This window comes from Sturnus vulgaris, chromosome 2 (genome assembly GCF_052056855.1).
Source record: "Sturnus vulgaris isolate bStuVul1 chromosome 2, bStuVul1.hap1, whole genome shotgun sequence".
Taxonomy (NCBI): domain Eukaryota; kingdom Metazoa; phylum Chordata; class Aves; order Passeriformes; family Sturnidae; genus Sturnus; species Sturnus vulgaris.
The window spans coordinates 85,921,467-85,942,717 of NC_142244.1; the positions used below are offsets into that span (position 1 = coordinate 85,921,467).

At 39.9% G+C, this 21,251-nt stretch overlaps 1 long non-coding RNA gene across 4 annotated transcripts in view; it reads right to left on the reverse strand.

The window, feature by feature from the left end:
* LOC148224880 (uncharacterized) overlaps positions 1-21,251 on the reverse strand; it is a 181,815-nt gene that overhangs the window by 49,211 nt on the left and 111,353 nt on the right. For all 4 annotated transcript variants that reach the window (XR_015801608.1, XR_015801607.1, XR_015801609.1 and 1 more), the window contains 2 exons: positions 14,718-14,791; positions 11,670-11,783 (listed from right to left, as the gene is read on the reverse strand). This is a non-coding gene — a long non-coding RNA (uncharacterized LOC148224880). The remainder of the gene's footprint in view (positions 1-11,669; positions 11,784-14,717; positions 14,792-21,251) is intronic.

A 21,251-nucleotide genomic window follows, 5' to 3' on the forward strand; every position in this document is an offset into this window, starting at 1 on the left:
ATCAGCCTTTAATTTTGTTGCTGTCAGTCTGGTATGACCTGCACTATGCTACTTCCAGGGAATCAGAGCCTAATTGTAGCTAACCTCCCACCACTGAATAAGTGTGCACCTTTTTCTCACATGCACATCTTCATCCAACATTTGTCATTTGCAGCCATGTCATTGTGAAGCAGTGAGTCAGGAAATGTGAGCCAGGCTGCTTTTTTGTGCCTCCTTCATCTCCAGGCAATACCATGAGAGATTCAAGAAAGACAGCACATCCCCTGTGAGTCTCAGCCCAGCAAAGGTGAGGTTTCAATGGAAGCTGTATTATGGTAGAAAAATGAGGAAGCATACAGCACTGACAATGCCCTGATAGCACAGAATTACAGAATCATAGAATGGTTTGAGTTGGAAGGGACTTTACAGATCGCCCAGTTCCAACTCCCCTGCCATAGGCAGGGACACCTTCCACTGACCAGGTTGCTCAGAACCCCATCCAACCCGGCCCTGAACACTTTCAGGGATGAGGAATCCACAAGTTCTCTGGGCAGCATCTTATAGTGCCTCACCACCCTCAGAGAAAATAATTTCTTCTTAATATCTAATCTAAACTTGCTTTCCTTCAGCTTAAGGCCATTCCTTCCAAGGCTTAAGGCCTTCTTTCCCATTACTACATGTCGTTGTGAAAAGTCCCTCTCCTTGTAGGCTCCCTTTGATAAGTAGAGCTGCTGTAAGGTCTCCCCAGAGTCTTCTCTAGGCTGAATGACCCCAGCTCTCTCAGCCTGCTTTATTAGCAGAGGTGTTCCAGCCCTCTGATGAGGAGTGGCTCTCCTCTTGACTTGTTTCAACAGGTCCTGATATTTCTCGTGTTGGGGGCCCCAGAGCTGGACACAGCACTCCAGGTGGGGTGTCAGCAGAGTGGAGTAAAGGTGCAGAATCACCTCCCTTAACCTGCTGGTCCTTCCTCTTTAGCTGCAACTGCACATGACAATTACTTTACCTCTAATCTCAAATGAAATGTTAACCTCATCCAGATGGAAACACAAAAACTTCATCAAATGGACAGCCAAAGTTTTTATGGGATGCCACAGACAGCATGACTATCCTACTCTTTTTTTGTAGAGAAAAAAGCAAAATAATGTCCAGTTTTTCTTGAAGCAGACCTAGAGTAGTTCAACATTAACATCTAGCTGAAATGACTGCAGAGAGACTGTGGTTTTACACAGGCTGAATTTTCAGAAAACCTGTATTAAAATCCTAGGAAGCCATTGTTGGAGTTGTATCTATTGTTTCAGAGGCAAGGGAGGGCTGTAGGAATAGATGCTCAGAAATGGCTAACTAGCAATTAGTCAGTGAACTAACTGGAACAGAAAGCATTGCATTAACAAGCAACAATTTTTTAAGATATGCTTTGAGCTGATTCATAATGCAATTGTGCTAAAACCATTTTCTTTTTACTTATATTGAAAGTTCTGTAGAGGCAAATTTTAAAATACATCTTTTCCAAAGAAATTTTGTAATTTTTATTCTTTTCTGTATCTGTTGCATAGTAATTTACAAGTTGGAATCTGTATTTTTCCTTTTTTTTAACCAGTTCTAAAAAAATTGAGTGATAAAATACATGAACAAATGAGAAGCCTCATTGTTCATGTAATTGAAAAATAATTTTAAGTCATCTTCTTGTGGCCAATGGCAAGTCTATAGATTGAGAGCAAGAAAAGACCATTTTGTCTTCAGATCTTCTTTAATTTTACTTATGAAAATTGCCTCTCAGCAGTTCTTTAGTGGTTTATCTAATTAGTTATATTGATTTTATATTTTTTATGCTGACAGGGAAGGGAAATCATGGTCTTATGAAGTAATAACAAACTCAGAAGAAAGGGTTAGCTATGATTATGTTGTAGTAGCTATGTATGTAGTTATGTAGTAGTTAGAAGTAATCTATATTCAATCTCAATAGAGGATTTCATTTACCTAGAAAATACTCGAGTGGAAAACAGCTTGGGGACAGCATTAGTGCACACCAAAATCTAGGGTAGATTTGCATACAGTTGAGACAATCAGAAAAGAAGGTCCTTATCACTTTTATGAAATCAAGCCGAATCACCAGAGTACCCCAAACACACAGACTGGCATTGGGCACTCTCTGTTCTCCTACTTCACAGAGTTTGAAGTAGGTTTCAGTTTCATGTTGTTTATATTGCATCAGACAGCTTCAGAAAACCAGAGAGAAATAAACCACAATGCCACAGTAGTGGAGAATATTTTGCTATATTTTTTTTCAAAAGACAGTCTCCTGAGCCAGGCATTTGAATCATAAGGACTTCTGGGATGGGATTTTCACTCAGAGATCTCCATTCTTACGTGGATTAAGAGGATTAAAAACCATTAAATGACCATCCTCCAAGTCCCTAAAGCAGATTTGCCTTTTTCTATCCTCCTTCAACTGGGGCAGACTTGGGGGTAACAAAGTACTGCACAAAAGACTCCCTTAGCATGACAAAAGGTGAAACAATCCACTGAACTGCCAATGTACCAGACAATGAAGTCGGTGCAGTCTACTCAGCTCATTTTCATCAGAACAAATGGTATCAAACTTGGCAATGGCATTGTTCTTAAACTTGAACATGGGGCTCTTTTTTTTCCCCTCTTCGTTTTTTTTTATTTTTTATTTTCCTATCCGAAGCTCAAGGTGTCATATTAATTATTTAAATCTTCAGAAGATTTCAACTGTATCCTCCAAGGCTCTGCTCAGTGCCAGAAGGTCTCCAATCTGCATTAGCTTTTGTTAATTAGAGCTGAAACAAGGACTTTGATCTCAATGAATATAATAACAAAAAGAAAAAAAAAAGAAAAACTTCCTGTGTGATTTATCTTTTACCTATTTTCTGCCTTTACTGTTTTTCCACTCTATTAGACTTTGATTTACCTTGTCTGAGTAACATTAAACAACTCGGGTACAAAAGAACTTAAACAGCTTCAAAAGCCTGACTGAAATGATAGTTAAATGCTACATGAAGTGATCCTGAGTCTTTAAACTTTGAATGAAAATGACACAATTTTACTTTATTTTATTTTATATTTTGGAAGCAGGGGCTGGCATCAGGGGGGTGGTGGTTTGTACAGCATGGATGCTTGTCTACTGATGTCAGATATCACAGGTTTTCCTGTTGGGATTGATCTTTCCTCATTAAGAGCCTTGTTTCTAGAGTTATAGTGCTGATAGAACAGAAGGCCAGTGATATTCTGCAAGATGTTCCTCATGCATCAGGCTTGCCCTGAGTTTGTAGCGCTGCTTAGATCCGAGAGGGTCACTGCCAGGGCTTGCCTTGTTAAAATTTTTCTCATTAACATTTATCTTATTGAATAGCTCTGAAAGGCAAATTTTTTTTAAGCCCAAAAAGAGAAACTGGCAAATTTTAGTGTCAGATGAGGTCTAGTTGTATATTCACTTGAGCAGGGACGTATCGTTATGGTCCTCTAACATGAAAAAAATAATCAAAGAATATCCGAAAATGCTGCAAGTGAAATCTACATCTGAGATTTAGGAGATACACGAGGGTAAATTTTCATTGTGATGGACAAAGAGTTGCAGAGAGCCTTCATTAATAACAACGCACAGTGCTGAGAATGTGCCCTGTATCTTTTACATAAGGCTCACTACAGAATGGCACAGCCCCAGGAGACTGGTCACTCATGGTTTATCTCATTTTAGGCAGAATAAATTAAAGGATATCTTGTGAATTCTGGGCAGAAAGTAGGAGAGCTGAAGTGAACAATCTCAAAAATAATAGCTAAGAACTCTGATAACCTGCTGGAGGCACCAACTGAAACAAAGGATATTTGTGTAGAAAGAAATGGGATTTTGTTGGGGAAGTTTAAAATGGATTCAGAGACATTCAGCAAAGAGAATGAAGAAGCCAATGGCTTCTTCCTGGGTACCTTGGCAGCCTGGGCAATGGTAGCACAGACCCCTTCTTGCTCACAGCATCAATGTGCTTCAGATCTGCAAACAGTTTGGGAATTCAATAATAGTAAGATTCACCCCCTGCCAAAAGCCATGACACACCTTAAGTCAGTCTCAAGACCAGATTAGATGGGTTTTCAAGCAATCTGGTTTAGTGGACAATGTATCAGCTCATGGCAAACGTGTTGGAACAGTATGACTTTTAAGGTCACTTCCAGCCCAAAACATTCTATTATTCCCACATGCAGGTGTGCCTGAGGTCTACTTCCCTGTCGTCCTCCACCCTTCACACCATCAAATGCTCATGATTTCCAGTTTCTCTAAAAGTATAGTGGGAACCAGTGGCCCTCACTATGGTGTATAATCTGCCACATTCCTTGAGCTGCAGTACCCAATCACAGCTCACATGGTTCTGCTCACAGATGTTGCCTTTTATGGGTCTAAGTCTTTCATCTGACACAGACTTAAAGGATAAGAGCAATGACTGCATATTTTAAGCAAAAATTACTGAAAGTATGTAGGAATCATGCTGAAGCTCCTGCAACACTAAGCAGTGTCTGAGTCTGGGGACCTACTTCACACACCTGGGCATCCCACCTCCCTCACTGCCACTCCTTGCTCTAAGAATATTGGTTCTGGCTTTACTTCACTTTCATCCATCAGCACAGGTTAGTTGAGATCATGTCAATACTATCACAGGCATACACCGATTGCTTTGCTCACCCAGTCTTTGTCTCTCTCTCTGGGCTCAGAAAAAGTGCCAATTGCTGTTCTTTGATTTGCTCCCAAGAGAAGGGACCACAGTGTCCTCCACGCACACTGCCATGATTCTCTCTTGACAGTCTGGGAGGGCACAAGGGTGTAGGAGCATCAGGCTACCCAGCAGGCATGTGCTGGGACTGAGCTGACTGCTCTGAGTCTTAGAAAAATGTGTATGAGCCATTGCCCCCTCACTGCTTGTGAATCAACACTGTACTCTGACTGGAAAAGTTCTAAAATAAATACTTTGAGCTGCAGGAATTTCAGGAGACTGAATTAACTTCTCCAGTGGTGTTCAAAACTCAGGCGATCCTATCCACTGGCCTTCAGAAAACTTTCCTAGAAACAAACAGTTGACGTTTTCTTGAGGTCTAGGTTTTGAAGCAAATATCTTTTTACCCCCAGCAAATATCTATTTGGCAGAAGTCAAGCCTGTGAGGATAGGATGGGCAGTGACAGGCCTTGGTGGGTGTAGGAAATGAGGACAAGTGTACTAGGCAAAAGAGCATAGAAGGTCTGTGGAGAGAAGGAAATCAAAGCCATGGACTAGGAAAATTATCATCTGTCTAGCAGTTTTCTGAATGGATATAAGGGCAGGGACATAGCATTCATCAATGCCAGAGAAAAGGTTGTTGGAGTAATGGAGGCATAACATCAGTTCCATGACAACCAAAGAAAAAATACATATTGACTAATAAAAATATCATCAACTCCCAAATCACTGAGATTTCTCAAAGACCATAAGATTTCTGTTGTTTTACATAGTTTACTTTTGGTCATTGAAAAAGAGGTATTTGTCCATTATTTTAACCGTCTAATCTTACATTTTCCTTAAACTATTCTTTGGGGCAAGGAATGGAGAATCGTGTTTAATTACATGACTTCTTTTAGAGACTATCAATTTAAAGTCTTAGTTTCCTATATTTATTCTATTTGAAACCCAGATGATATATCACCTTATGACTTTTTACAGCTATTCTTTTAGATGAGCACAACAGCATTCTCGATTTAATTCAGTACACCTCCAGATGAAACAACAGTGTGTTGCGTGTGCATTGCTTTATTTGAAAATGATGTACACGATAATATGTTTCTGTCTGCAGATTGTGTCTGATTTAGCTGACAAAAGATTGCAGCAGTCATTGTGGCCAGAAGCTATTGGAAAGCAGCCAGCATTAATAACAAAATAAATACAAAGCAGAAGCAAGTGATGCCATAAAACACAAGGACAGTGGGTTACACTTTTCTGCATGAAGTGGCATCACATCATGCATGCAGTGTATTTACCAATAGCACAAAAAGCAACCTCTGGGTTTGAACTTCCCACACCGCTAAAATGGCCACATTCTGAGGGGGCCCTCTGGGCTCATCATAATCCTGCCTCAGAAAAAAATGCTTCACATGGTGACAGAAGTCATTGCGGTGATAAGACAAGGCAGGAAAGAAGAATGATTTAACAAAAAACCTCTATGTATGTAGGATGGCTGCAGAAGGAAAAATAATGTATCCAAAAGACATTTAATATGAAGATCCACTATTTTGACTCCTTTTGTTGCTGACAGTCATTGCAAACTTTTTTTTGGGGGGAAAAGTCTCATGCCTTGAGCCTTAGTAGAGACAAAAGCATAAGCTAAAGCTCAGGTTTAAACCTAAGAGGTGGGAAAAAGCAGATTTCCTTTTGGATCTCCAGAGCAAGGGAAGTCTGGCAGAGCAGTGAATGGACCCCCTCTCCCAGTCCCACTGGGCTTTTTTACAGGGTAGATTATAAAATTTTATAGGGATGCTATTATGGGGGAAAGGAAAATGGGAGTCCTACCACTACAAGCCTTAGTGCTGTTGCACGACCTATTACTGCAGCAGTGCCATCTACTTACATCAAGGGTTTCTAAAACCCAAAGGAGAAGAAAAAACTTCTTGTTGTAGTGAGAGTCTAGTACTTTGCATACTTTGAAACTGAAGTAATTTACAAATGCTATGTAGTGTATTGCTGTGATTTAAGTCAGCTACAATTTCATCATATCTTTGACTGCCAGACTAGAATCACAGAATCACAGATTTGTTAGAGTATGAAGGGACCTCTTGAGATCATCTGGTTCAACTCTCCTGCCAGGGCAGGGTCACCTGCAGCAGGTGACATAGGAACATATCCAGGTGGGTTCTGAACATCTCCAGAGAGAGAAACTCTGCAGCCTCTCTGAGCAGCCTGTTCCAGTGCTCTTCTACCCTCAAATGTAAAGTTCTTCCTCATGTTGTGGTGTAAATTGTTGTGGTTTAGTTTATGGCCATTGCTCCTCATGTAGTCGCTGGGCACCACTGAAGAGAGTCTGGCATCATTATCTTGGCACTCACCTTTGAGACATATCCATTCATGAAGGCCCCTCTCAGTCTTCTCCAGGCTAAACAGGCCCAGTTCCTGCAGGATCTCCTCATAAGACACATGTTCCAGTCCCCTAATCATCTTTTTCACCCTCTGGACCCTCTCTGGGAGCTCCATGTCTTTCTTGTACTGAGGAGCCCAGAGCTGGACTCAGCACTCCAGATGGGACCTCACTGGGGACAAGCAGAGGTGAATGGTCACCTCCCTCAACCTGCTGGCCACAATCTTCAGATGCACCCAAGGATACTCCTGGCCCTCCTGGCTGCGAGGTTTGCTGTAAAGTAGCTTCAGAAGACGTGCATGGTTGCACTCAGGCCCTTTTCTTCAAAAACAAGAGTTTATATATTTGGTTCAAGATGATAGATGAACACATTTCTTTTATTAATGTGCCACTACCCAACAGAGTCAAGCAATCACATATCTTTGCACTCCTCTACACCTGCTAGAAGGATCCTATCAACTGCAAGGCTCTCTCAGGAATTTGCTTGAAATGCTCCTCAGTACTGGAGGGTAAAACTGTTTTCTCTGAGATCCATTTGAACCAGCTTCTCTTGAACCACATCTTTCTGTTTCCATGATAACTGGAGTCAGTGTCTGTTTCAAATAGAGAGCAACACGCATCATCAGCATCCTGTCTGTATCTGTGCCTGCAGCATATCATAAAGTCTCCTAGAGGTTTAATGTTGATATGGAGCAGATGCTGGCCTTGTTGGGGTTACTCAGTTGTAACTAGAAGCACAATTTGGACCCATTTCTTTACCCTGAGCAGCAATAGTCTGCTGAATTAGCTATTAATAGCTTTTCAGTTTCATTTTGAATTGCAATAGCTGCTAAAATTAGGCACATTCATTGTCCCACAGTTTGCAGCTGTTGGATGAAGTAAGTAAAGATGAAAGAGATAAAATGAAGAGACCATGGAGACATAAGGAGACAAAAGGAGACAAAAAGAGAAGACAAAGTAGTTCATCTTGTAGGATGAAGATCAGCATCAAAATTATTATTAGGACAGCCTGGTCACTCCTCAGTGCTTTGAAAGGCTGTGGCAGATGGAAAGCTTAAGGGGGGATTTGAAAAAGAGCAATAGTTTGTTAGGTATTTTTATTATGGGTACAAACATATGATGGTACCATACATACAATCCAGAACACTGCTGAAAAGAGGAAAGGGAAGGGTGGGAAGCACAGGAGGATATTTGTGTTGCTTTGGACAGCAAATTAGTCAATGAGTAGCCTTTAGGTGCTGTTTTTCCTCTCATTTCCAAGCTATATCATCAAATCAAGACAAATCCCCTTTCATTTGAGCCACATAATGAATTTTATTCATCTTAAGGCAACCTTTCTTTCAGAGTATCCTGCCTACTTGTTGGGCCACTCTGAAGTTAAGAGCTATTCTCTTTCCTGCAGATTAAGCAGCAGCCACTCTGTTACTCTAGGTTGTATGCCTTTTTCTTCTCAGATCTCTCTAAAAGTAAAACAGGCTCTCAGCTCGACCACTTTTCACCTCAGAAAAGCTTCCTTCTATCTTTTCCTTGATGTTTTGATCAGTCAATGTCCCTCAGATAACCCTACAGATTCATTATGGCATGTGTCAGTGATCAGTCAAATCAGCTGCCATGGGAACACCTCTGTAGTGTCAGATCTCCCTGAGTGAACCACAATTGCAAGTGCCACTGCTGAAGGAGCTACAGTGCTTTTGCACTGGTTCACATTCAGGATGCTGAGCTGTGCCACTTCCACTAGTGATTCCTTTGCTGAGCCTCTGGCCATGCTGGGACAGACATGTTTTGGTACCAAAACAAGTTAAAAAAATATTATTGTCACTGTTATAATCTGTACTAGATACCCTGGAGTTCTCTCAAATGAAATACAAGGCTCTGTAGTGACATCAAAGTTTAAGTCAGTAGACCAAATCACCTCCTTCCCCATGACTTATCATACACAAGGTGGGAGACACTGGGAATATCAATATCAATATCTTTGCTCTCCACAAAGGATGTATAAGACAGGCAAATAGTCTTCAGAGAGTAATTTTTTTGGGTTTTAGCACATATTTTACAATATAAACAATAACCTACTGGAAAATTTTATTCTGTATACTCTATGTGTGGTACGTTTTCAGATGTTGTCAAATTTCTCACTCTTCTAAAAAATGTAGAGATGAGTAGACATACAAAGAAGTAAAGGGAACAAGGTCTGATCAGTCACTTGGTCTATGTAGCCACACATAAAGCTATCAGCTAGCACAGAAAAGGCTAAAAACATTAGACACATAGAAAGTGTCCCTTCCCAACCAGCCTTTCAACAGGCAAAGAATCTCTCACAAATAAAACTGCCAGGAAAAATTGGTATTCTGTGTCCAGAAATTCTCTGCAAAATGCGGGAGTTTTCTAGAGTCAGGATTACATGATTGGAATATATCACTGCACATTTTTATTCTGATACTACCTTGAAATCCAAGTCATAACCCCTGTTGTGTCAGTTCTAGGGAAACACAGGAGGAAGCATTAGTCTCTTTCTCAAATAGCCACTGCTACAATACAACAAAGCAACGTAGAGCCCATTGGAATCGTTTCATAGCTGTTGCATCTTCTCCAGGTTCTTTCCAAGTTTTCATCACCTTGTAACTTAGACACTTTTCAGCAGAGACCTCAGCAGTAGGACTGTCATCTCTTGCTGCTGAGAGACACACCCACGTTATTCATCTTATTCTTTCCCTTAAAAGTCCCCAAATTTCAGAGAGGAACATGAAGTTTATGATAGCTCCAAGTTCCTCATGGAGATTGTAAAGAAGTCCTCAAGACAGTTGGTTTTAGTACATTGACTCACTTCACTCTTACAGTGCACACTTCAGATTTTATTCAAATAGCAAAACTACCACCCTGGAGCATATGGACAGGCTTTTAGGTAAAGTGACTCCAAGTCTTCATGCACTATGGATGCAAAAATAAAACAGTCAGAAGGCTAGAGGACAATAAGTGGGCTGCTTTAGAAGGTGTCTACTTAAGTTTAATGAACTGGGATCACAGCATTACAGGTACTAGGCTACTTTTTTTCTAGGTCTAATTATTTATTTTTTTATCATAGGGCCTATTCTCTTTGGCTTATCCATGTATCCATTAATCCTTTTCCATAAAAATACCAAAAAAGGGGGCCTGCAATTGACATGATATTTTGTTAAAGACAAAATAAAGTTGTTTTTTGCATGTTTTCAGCTCTCTATTCCTAATGATCTGTTTCCCGGGGTACTCCCTCCCCTTATGGAGAGATCAGCAAACACCCATCCAGCAAGCTGCTATAGTCCTCACTCTGTCCTCCTGGGTGAAGATCTAGGCCAAGAACACAGTGGATTTCATCTATTTTCTTGTAGATATTTGAAGTCTTAAACACACAGAGAGCTCCTCTCCTCTGACATGAGAGAGGCATGTCAATCTTTATCACTTTACTGGATAGAATTACAGACAGTAAAAAGGCAAGAGAGTCAGAAAAGGCTATGTGCAGTACAGTACTCTAGAAATATAGAAAGAGTGCTAAGAATGAGAAGCCCTCCATTAAGAGAAGCGACTATCCTCATCAGCTACTTTTCAGAAGAGCCTGTTTATGAAGATCCTTTAGCTATTAATTCTACTTTCAGGCTCGCATTTAGGCTAAGAGAAGAAATAATGAATCATGACATAATCAAGTCCCTCTATAGCACTCAGCTTACCACACAGGAAACCATATGAGCTTGCATGTGCTCTTTGTTTGTGTTTTTGGAAGGGGCTGAGTTCGTGAAGATCAATAGGCAGGGCTCTATGAGAGTCCTTTAACTGTCTTGAATGTGTTGCTGAACTTTCTGTTCAGTCCTTGGCTATCTTCCAGCCTGGAAGATAGCCAAGGACTGAACAGAAAGTTAAGACACAATGAAGTTAATAGGCTCTCATTGGCTGCTATTGTTAGAACTAGCCTTAAAAACAAAAACAAGCGCACATGCAAGTCTGGTTTCCTGTGTGGTAAGCTGAGTGCTTTACAGGGACTTCCATTATGTCATGATTCATTATTTCCTTCTCTTAGCCTAAATGGAGCCTGAAAGTAGAATTAATAGCTAAAGGATCTTCATTAAACAGGCTCTTCTGAAAAGTAGCTGATGAGGATAGTGTTTTTAATGGAAGGGTTCTCATTTTAGCACTCTTTCTATATTTATAGAGTACTGTACCTGCACATAGCACTTTAAAATATCTCTCTTTTGAAAAAGTATGATGCAGAGATAATATAGTTCAGTGGTAATTAAATAGGCCCTTGTAGGAGCAACAGTGGCAATAGAATAAAAATTGGAAAGTTTATGTTTCTCCAGACTTGTAGAGCAGCTCCATAAAACTCAACAGAGAAGATCCCTGCTATGATACATTGAACTCAAAATTATTTACAGAGTTTTACATTCTGTATTAAATTATTTTTCCTATAATAAGTCAGACATGATCTCTTCATCTGGGGGGTTACATTCTACTTGTAATAACATTTTGTCTTTGTTTTGTAGGTCAAAGGTACAGTGCTCCCTACAAGTACTCCAGACCACACGGATGACTGCCTGGGAAAGACTCATACTCACCTCAGCTTCCACTTCAGGTTGAGACCCTAGGGTGTGTTCTTCATCTGACCAACAGGATTTTCAGTTGCTTCCCCTTTGGAAATTCATCAGTCAGAGGTGGAAGGTAGAGGGAAGCTGAAAGCAACAGAATGTGCCACTGTCACATCTGAGGTGTACGTTGTTTTTCCTCTGCACACAGTTGACAATTACCCCATTTTATCAGATGGCCTGTATGCTGCACAAGCCCAAGCACTGTGCCCCCAATTAGCCTCTTGCCAATTATAAGTAGTAATGGCTACTAAATGCTTTTCTTTCAAAAGCTCATCTCTGAAAAGTGCCTTTCTGCATGTTACTTCTCATAGTACATATTTACAGTTTCTGCATTGCAGTTTGTCTAAAATGTTTGCAACCTTTTTCTCTCTCTCTTTAAAAAGAGGGGGTCACTACTTAATCACAATGCATTTTCTCTCATTGTTGTCTGCCCCAGTCAAGCCCGTGTTACGAAGCACTGCTGGCTTAACATGGTAAATAAAACAAGGTTTGGTTGCTTTTGTGCCACCAGTCATCAACCCACCTTTCAGTCCCACTCAAGCAGTTGTGAGTGAACTAAGGATACAGAAGATTATCTTGCAAGACATTTGGCCAGCATTGCTTTCTTTTGGAAAATTAGTTTTGCTTGTTGGATGTGCCAGTTCCCTACTCTAGGACTCATCTCTACAAGGAAATCTTTTAATTACCTCTTTCCCCCAAATGACAGCTTTCACCACTGGAGTTGAGTTCTTGGACATTAGCAATTGAATAGGAAGCCTTCATACTGTATATCATTTTAATCTTTCATGTTTAAGTAAGCCAGATGGCTTATTATTACAAGCTCTGTTTCAAAAAGGCACAAACTTTCTATCAGAGGATTTGTAAGATGATAGTAAAAAAGGGAGATTTTGCATCACACAAAATAGCCTGAATTTTAATTGCACATCATAGTTTGGCAGCAATTTTCCCGTAATTACCATTCCTGCTAAATGAATAGGTGGATTAAATGGATAACTAAAATGGCATTGAAACTTCCTAGAATGGAGATTTATCCTCTAATGTATGGAATAGCTAAGTAAAGTTGTCAGTTGCTCGGGTGTAATTCACGCAGTTTTAACGTTTCTCCTCAGCAGAGGACCTGTGTTACTAGCAGTAAAACCTTATCTATTATTGGCTAGGATTTTTTGCTATTGCTGTTTTATCCCAGCATTTCAGATATGTCAGATGTCATTTAGCATCTTACGCAGAGTAGCTTTTGATCGATGAAGTTGAAAAATAAAAGCATTTGGGCCTTGGCTGCGTTCTTTCCAAATGCTTAAGAGTATCATTCCTGTTCTTCCTACTGGGGGTTTAATCCCACAGTTATTTATCCTTATAGCATGGCTTCTGTACCCAGACATGTATGTCATCACAAAAAAAAAGACATCTCAGATGTGTCGCTCCTCTCCTGAGCATAAGCAATGGCAACCTGGAAACCCTCGTGCTTTAAAAACATTCAGAAACACGGTAATGTTGCCACATCAAGCGAGGAATGATGAAATCATTACTGAAAACACTAGGATGTCAGAACATATTCTTGCTCAAATGTGTAAGGACTTTGTAAAGCATATTGAAAAGACCAAATATAACCTAAAATGTGGATTTGTGGAACTATGTTATATATAATAGTCCTAACTAAATATCATGTGATGAATAAAAAATGCTGGTATTATTCAGCTGTTTTAACCCCTCTATAACAATATCATGGATCTATCTTGCATCCTTTGAATTCAAGGAAAAAAATCAAAACTCTTTATTCTCTTTTACACAGGACCAGTCTTATGTTGTTCAGGCAATTGCGTGGGTGCTCTAAGGTCTCTTTTAATATTATTTACATTTTCTTCATGGCTTCTTGCCACTGCCTAAGTGGGGTAAAGGGCAGTACATTTCAAAGGGAATCAGGCCACTTGACAGAATGACAGCCATTGACTGTCACTGAACTTGTGACACATGGTGTGCAGAGGCAGGTATGACAGCAGTACTGAGCTGTCGGTCTGAGACATTAAGTTCTTCTTTCACTGAGAAGATGTGACAGTGCTGATATATTTGCACACATGAAGTTAATATCTTAATCATGACGGTGGCATTCAGGGGCATTCATCCCACTTAGTATTACCTATCTGTAAACCAGGCTAAAGTAGCTGTGTAAACACCCTTCAAAGTAAACAGAGGGATCAATACCTCGAGCCTTGATAGTGGACATCATATTTAGGATATGAAAAATCATGCTAGGGTAGACATTGAGTATAGATGCTGTTCAGAGACTGCCTCAGACTAGTTTCCTATGTCATAGGTAGCCAAAACAGGCAAGAAAGTCAGATAGACATACATTATAGAAGGTGTGTTATTTTAGAGCTCCAGAAGTCTTTTACTCCTCCTACAACTACAATCAGTTCACAAAGAAATACATACCCTTCTCTCAGCTGAAAATCAGTGATCAGTGAAAGGGAAGTCAACCCCTATTTTTTGGCATTTTTTATACATATTACTTGTGCTGAGCATCTGCCATTCAGCAACTGTTTTACTTTAGGGAAAGGGGGATAAGGAGTTAGTAGAAAATGACAGGCACAGTTAAAGTGCTTTGCTGAAAGAGATTTTAGCAGAGGGACTCTCTGTGGCTTCTCTACCACGTCCTAATAATTTTGGAGTGTCTGAACTAATTTAAAGCCTGTTTGACAGAGCAGGAGATAGTAGCCTCAAAGATATTGTGTTGCTGTCACTGCCACAGAAGTTGGTGGTCAGACAGAAGACAGAAGACTAAACCACCATTCCCACAGAGACCAAGGCTGGAGGAGGAGTCCACCAACAGCCCAGGATGCATGGAAGCTGAAAATGGGGACACCTCCAGGACACACAGCACAGAGCAGGGACCTGCCTTTCCCAACTAGGATTTCTTTGGCTTGAAAGGAGCTGGGGAAGCTGCTTTCCAGGCTAAAGAGTCAGTCTGTGCCTCAGAGTAAACCCTCACCCTCTTCCACCATCAGCTTTTCTTATCTGTACCTGTTGATTACGCTGGATTATCCCAAACTGAGCTCCAAAGAAGATGCCCAGGATGGACATCACTGTAGCAAAGACTGCAGAAAAAAAAAAAAAGCAAAATAAACTTGTTGTCTTATCTTATTTTACTATATTTTATTTTATTTTTAATTTATGCAGAGAAGTCCATAAAGTAATTTTTTAAAATGGGCTGACAATACCTCTTTTTTTCCTAATTACAAAGTTATTACTTTGGCATGTCTTACCCAATGTTAACAAATTGCCTGAGCCACCGATATGAGAAGGTTGTGGTTGTAGTTTCATAGTTTGTGTTGTAGTTTTCTAAGGACTCATTCTGTTAAAAAAAATTGATTACAGAAGTGGCTTAAACAGTCAAAAGTTTAATGTTAATGTTGGCAAGCCATGCAAAAGTGAAAGGAAAACTTTTAAGAAAGTGTTTGAAATTAGGTAGTTAATACTCTCAACTGGCCAAGCCTTATTTTCTGAAGACATTTAAGTGATGCTGAAGTCTATTATACATATAAACAAAGAGTTTATGTCACTCAGAGTAAGTGCTTTCCAAGTGAGATACAGCACTGTAAAGTGAAGCCCATTACTGCATCTCTGGGAACAATGACACTATCAGAGATTTCAGCTCCAGCTTTCTGCTCTTTCCAGGCAGGAGCACTGGCTTTAACATGATCGTGTCATTGAAGAGGCACAGCTCTCTGAAGCTAACAAATCTGAGAGCAGACGCTTCCCAATGTTATCCAGTACAGACATTGCACAGAGTGGTGGCAAAGATTAGCTGCTCTCCACCACAGTCACGTTTTCCTGGTGTGCCATCCACTGCCTGTGCAATGGGAATGCTGCCTGCATGTGGAGTCACTGCTCTTGGAAATGTACTGGGGCTACTTTGCCTTGCTTTAAAAAAAACGTTAAAAATAGCATCTAAAATACTCACTAGACCTGACTCAGCGTATGAGTCAATCTGGGACTTACCCTACAAACCTCAATGAGGAAAACAAAGCCCACAGAAAAACCCCAAACATGACTCCTCTTTGAAACCCTGTACAAAGTAGATGAGATCTTTTGAAAACATGCTGATCTGCTGGATCCACTGACTCTTGCCAGGCTAGGGCTTAAGTCTGTGTACAGATTATGTGCCATTCAGGAACTGATACAGTTAATGAATGCAATTCCTCTACTGAATGTGCAGTGGTGCCAGGAGTTACCCTGTTATGTGGTCATGTTGGTAGAAAGTCCTGTAATAACAAGATGGGAAAATTCAGAACACTCTTCAAAGAAGCAGAACAATTAGAATTTGAGCTTTTTGGAGGCTAGAAATACATATAGTTTGCAAATCTGAGAGCCCACAATTTCTTGAAAAAGCCTATTAAAATAGTTCTGTTAAAACCAACTAAATATCCCTCTGTTGAATTTGTAATCCAAAAATCTATCTGTCCAAGTTTTTTAAACTGCCAGGCATCACGAAGTTTTCTGAGTGCCATCCACACAAAACTTATAGCAATTGCAGTCAGTGCACAGTAACAAAAGAGTGAAATTAACTGGTGGTGACCAAAAACAAAATTAAGTCCACCAATCCGTAATATTTTCATTGTCCAATTAGAAAGTAATGAAATTGCAACTGTACCACGAGAAATAATTAAATCTGATTTATAAAAAAATCACTTCTGGTACTTTACATTATTGACAGTGGTTTAGATCAAAAAACTCGAGGAGTGTTCTTTCTTTCAACCACATATGGTCTTTTTAATAAAATTATTTCTTTTCTATTTTCCCCCTTAAGAAAACAAATATCCAACCCTTCCTCCAAATGTGAATAGAGTACAAATTGACACACAAGCCATGACTCTCTCTGAAATAGAACTATTGTTGAATGCAACTGTAAAAGAAGATAATGGGTAAAACAAATTTTTACAAATTACGTGCCTGTACCTGCATGGAGTATTTTCCCAACTCATTTCAAAGCTAGATTTATGTGTCAAGTGATCTGCTTTTATATGCATTTTTTGTCTGAACCTCAAATTAAAAAAAATCTCTGCTCAGAGTGAATTGTGAATTATGACAAGAAAGGCTCTGATAGAATTGACAACATTCTTCCCAGGAACTCAGAAGTTAGCAATGAAAGTTCAAGTGCCCAATGCCTGCTCCTCACTCTCCCCAGCAGAGTTTTTCAAGGATTGCTTTTTTCTACAATTGGTGGACATGGATAGGGAAATGACACACTGCCAAAGCAAAAGGGGAGTGCTCAGACACTCGCAGTGTGGCCATTGTAAGCACAGCACAAAGAGGCAAACAAAACCCGACTCTCTGTGTCCTGGTTAGGAAAGGCAGCCCAAGTCACAGACCTTGCCAGCCACCAGCACCGAGAATGCTTTGGGGTCAGAGCTGTGCATTTCATGTGCCAACAGGCAGGCACATGAGGCTCCCAAAACTGATTTTTTTTTTTTCTGTAGAAATCAGTGCAGCCTGGCCTATTTAGGGACAAGTTAAATAAATCTTTCAAGGGCATACTGTGGAAGTTACTTTTTCAGCAACCAACCTTTGTGGAAATCCCACACCAAGCCCCATCTATCTTGATAATGCAGAGTATCTACAGCTGAAAGCAGTTTAACAACTGCAAAACAACTGGTTGCTGAAGGGAAAAAAAACTGTAATAAAAATAAAGGAGACTTTAGGGAACAGCAATCATTTTCAAACATTGTAATAGTTAAACCATTTTAACCTTACATCCATTACTTGCAAACAAATGTGACATTATGAATCAATTGCAGTTATGTTGTTAATAGACTTTATTAATACCAAGGAAAAATAATATACAGAGTATCCTCAATGGATGTATAACTACCCTCTCAAATGGAGTTTCCTGATATTTTAAATGAATGGTGGGGTTTATTTTGGCAGCAGCATCACATAACTAATGCTTCATATTACACACAAAAATTATTTTGGTGCCATTCCTTAAATGAAATGTTTCATTTCAATAAAAGCTTGTAATTGTAACACTTAAATGCTATCATTAATAGCAAAAAGAAAGTTCTCCCAGCAACATTAAAGAGTGAACTTCCCCACTCTTTCCTCTATTACAGCCAATGTCTTTTTATTGTCTGTTTTCATCTCTATTTTACTTTATCTGCCAAACTACTTTGCATTTCAAGACATTTCCACTCACCTTGAGTTCTTGGTTCAAAAAGAAACAATAAAGTTTAATCTTTTCACTTGACAATGATGTATGGGTCTGCTGAAAAACACTTTTCAGGTATTATCATTAAAAAGTCTCTCTTTTTTTAGTTTCTCTTCAACTCTTGATACACAGAGAAATACAAGATGTCACACACAGGAGGGTTTTTATCAAAGCTCCTAATAATATCACTTAATTAGAAACCAAAGCTCACTAATGTTCCTTCTGAGAGCTCCTCAGAATAGTCTTTCTCTGGCTTTAGTCATTTCTCTTCAGTTAAACATTGTCTAATGACTTTATTAGTGATTTCAAAGGCTAGCAAAGGCTACCACTCCACTCTTTTCTTCCCAGATTACATCTTGTTGGCCAGGGAATTTGCTGAGCTCGACCATCACACAAGTGGTTTGAATTAGGACTTTTTTCCCCCCCTCTCTTGCAGTTAGCTACTTATTAGCATTTGTCAAAACAAAGAGAAAATGCAGCCTCTGAATGTTTAATATTGTTCAGCATTCTCTGAGAAACACAGTCAGACAGTGAAAATACACCAATTGTTCCCTTCTCTGGAACATACAGTACTGCTGAAACCCCACTGAGGTTACTTAAACTAAATGCATTAACTTAATCAGACTGATCACACAACTGTGTTAAAGTTATTTAACTTTTTGTATTTTCATAAAAGCTTTGGAAAGAATTTTTAAAATGTATGATTCGTTATGCAGGAGCCATTCATGAGCCTGCCAGCCAATGCAAACATACTGCCTCACCGAATAAATGAAAACTGCCTGACTGATAATAAAAAAAGGGTTGGGTGGTATTTTTTTTTCCCTAAGAAAACTGGCACTTAAATATATAATGTTACCAATTCTATTTCCATATATTTACCAAATCTGGGGGCATCTATTAACGAGAAGGAAAATGCCATTTCAACTGAAGGCTCTCAAACTTATATCCAACTATGCAAAACTAAAATACTCAAAGGATAAGAGCTTGGTTTCTCAAGTGGAATGATTTCCCTAAGAACATAAAGAAGATTGCACTCATGCAGTCCTTATGCTAAAAGTCACTGCTTTATTCCAAAGAAAAAGGCAAAGTCAGATGCCGAAGAAGAAAGAGGGACTGTGGAAGGAGATATGTTAATCATATTAAAAAGAAGATTTTGTTTTTACAGCCCCTCAAATGTGAGCTGCGGATCTATCATTTCAGCTGAACGATACATTCCATTCTGCACAGAGCTGGAGCTGAACTCCCTCTCTCTCACTCATTTACTATTCAGAAACACTTAAGAAATTATTACCACATGTCCAGGAGTCACTCATGATGATGACCACTAATGCCATTCCTCTTGTTACAGTATTAACTCAAAATATACCACTGTTGTCTTTGATTAGCAGGAGCAAAGCTAAGAACAAAGACATACCACTGACATAATGACAGTTTTATGGCTCCCGTCTGAAAAAAACTGTGCTCATTAGCATTCAAAATATAAAACATTCTCTTCAATACTTCAGCATAAAACGACGTAATCTTTTTTGCTGAGAAACCTCAAAACCACTGACAAGTTACTTATTTCCTGCAACACACATCTGGGGTATTTGCTAAATATGGAAATTAAAATATCAGGTAATCAGGGCCAAAGAAATATTCCTCCTGCAGGCTCAGGACAAACTCTTTCTTCTCGACCATCTCCCAAAAACAACTTACAGAAAGATATTCAAGTTTCCTCACTGCAAAGCATCTACCGGTGTCTCCACTAGAGGAATCAACCCAGGAAGTCAAACCCACCAGACCCACCTGGAAACAAAAGAGCCTTTTGGCTTCTTCATGTGCATTAGAAAAAAGGACACATTCAGTTTACTTCTGTAAAGTCTCCTGCTCCTTTCCCTCCTCTGGAAGAAGAAGCCTTACAGATTTCCCACCAGGTCCCTCTGAAGTCCAGATCAATAACCCCTTTATAAAATGTTTCCTTTAAGCATGACAGAAGCTGTTATTTATTTGCTTTAAAGTGTTTAAGCTAATGAGGTATGAGCACATCTGCAATAACTAAAAATAACACGCACCTCATTGATATTAATTAGCTGACTGGACTTCCATCCAGAGATGCTTAGCTCCTTTCTTTATTCCTTTGCTCTGTGAAGAGATGGACTAGAAGGGTGGGAAGATCATATTTCAGAGTGAAGGGCCTGTAGCCAAGAACACTCAATTTCTGGTCCCCAGATGTTGCTACACAGGGAGCCCCATCCCCTCTCTGCCACACGCAGACATCTCCCACAGTTGTCCTAGGGAGTTATGTGCATGCAACAGCAAAGCTCAGCAGGGCCTGGAGTCTGCTGGTGAGAACATCAGCATGAGCACCATCGTGGTGCCACAGTGGCTCATCACAGAACCTGCACAGGGCTGCAGGGATCAAAACAAACATAGTGGGTTCCATAAAATAAACAGAAAGAGAAGGCAGCCACCAAAAAAGAGATTTTAAATGCTCCTCACAGATAATGCCAACCAGAAGTAAGCCTCATTTTGCACTTGTCTGGGTTTGCAAATTGAAGATGTACCATGTGCAAAACCTCCGTGGGCGACACAGCCTGATGCTTGAATAAAGTAGTGTTGCACTTGACCTCTCCTGCCAGTCCTAACAGAGAGGCAATCAGTCATTTCTAGATAAAATCACTACTGTCAGTGAAGAAAGCCAAAATTTCTTCAACAGCATGTGTGTTCTGCCTTCAACTGAAAGAAGTTTGCTGACAGTGTGCTAACTGCTATCCTCAATAAACCATACAAAACCAAAACACTTTTATGAATTAATTTTCAGGTATGAGAAACTGGGAGAAGGCTGATGAGTCGGTATGGCAATGATGGTGGCAGTAGGAAAAGTGCTTCCTATATGAGTACTGCACCCTGGGAGTCGTGTTCTCTGAGCTTTTGGGGGAAAAATGGGATTATGGAGCTCCTGATCCTTTTGGGGCAGGAAGGGCTGTTCTACAAAAAGCTATTGGGAATGTCATGTAAATGCAGACTCCAGAGCAAAGATTTTAACAACCCCTTTTGGCTCATCAGGTAAGTAGTAAGCAGGACAGCTTCTGGAGAGAGATAGGAGAATGGGAGAGGAAACACTCCTAAGAGTACAAAGATTCAGAAGGGCTTTTCTTTCCAGTAAGATGACAAACAGAAAGAAAGCCAGACTGTGGGAAGCAAAGCAGAGTATATAAATTTGCTCCAGCAGATCTGCTTTAGGTCTTGTCACGAGACCAAAAAGAGCCTGACTGTCTCAAAACATCTTCAGAGGAGCATCAGCCACCCTTTGGAGCTGGGCAGAGCCCATGGCACAGACCAGGGTGCAAAGAGTAGGCATCCATCAG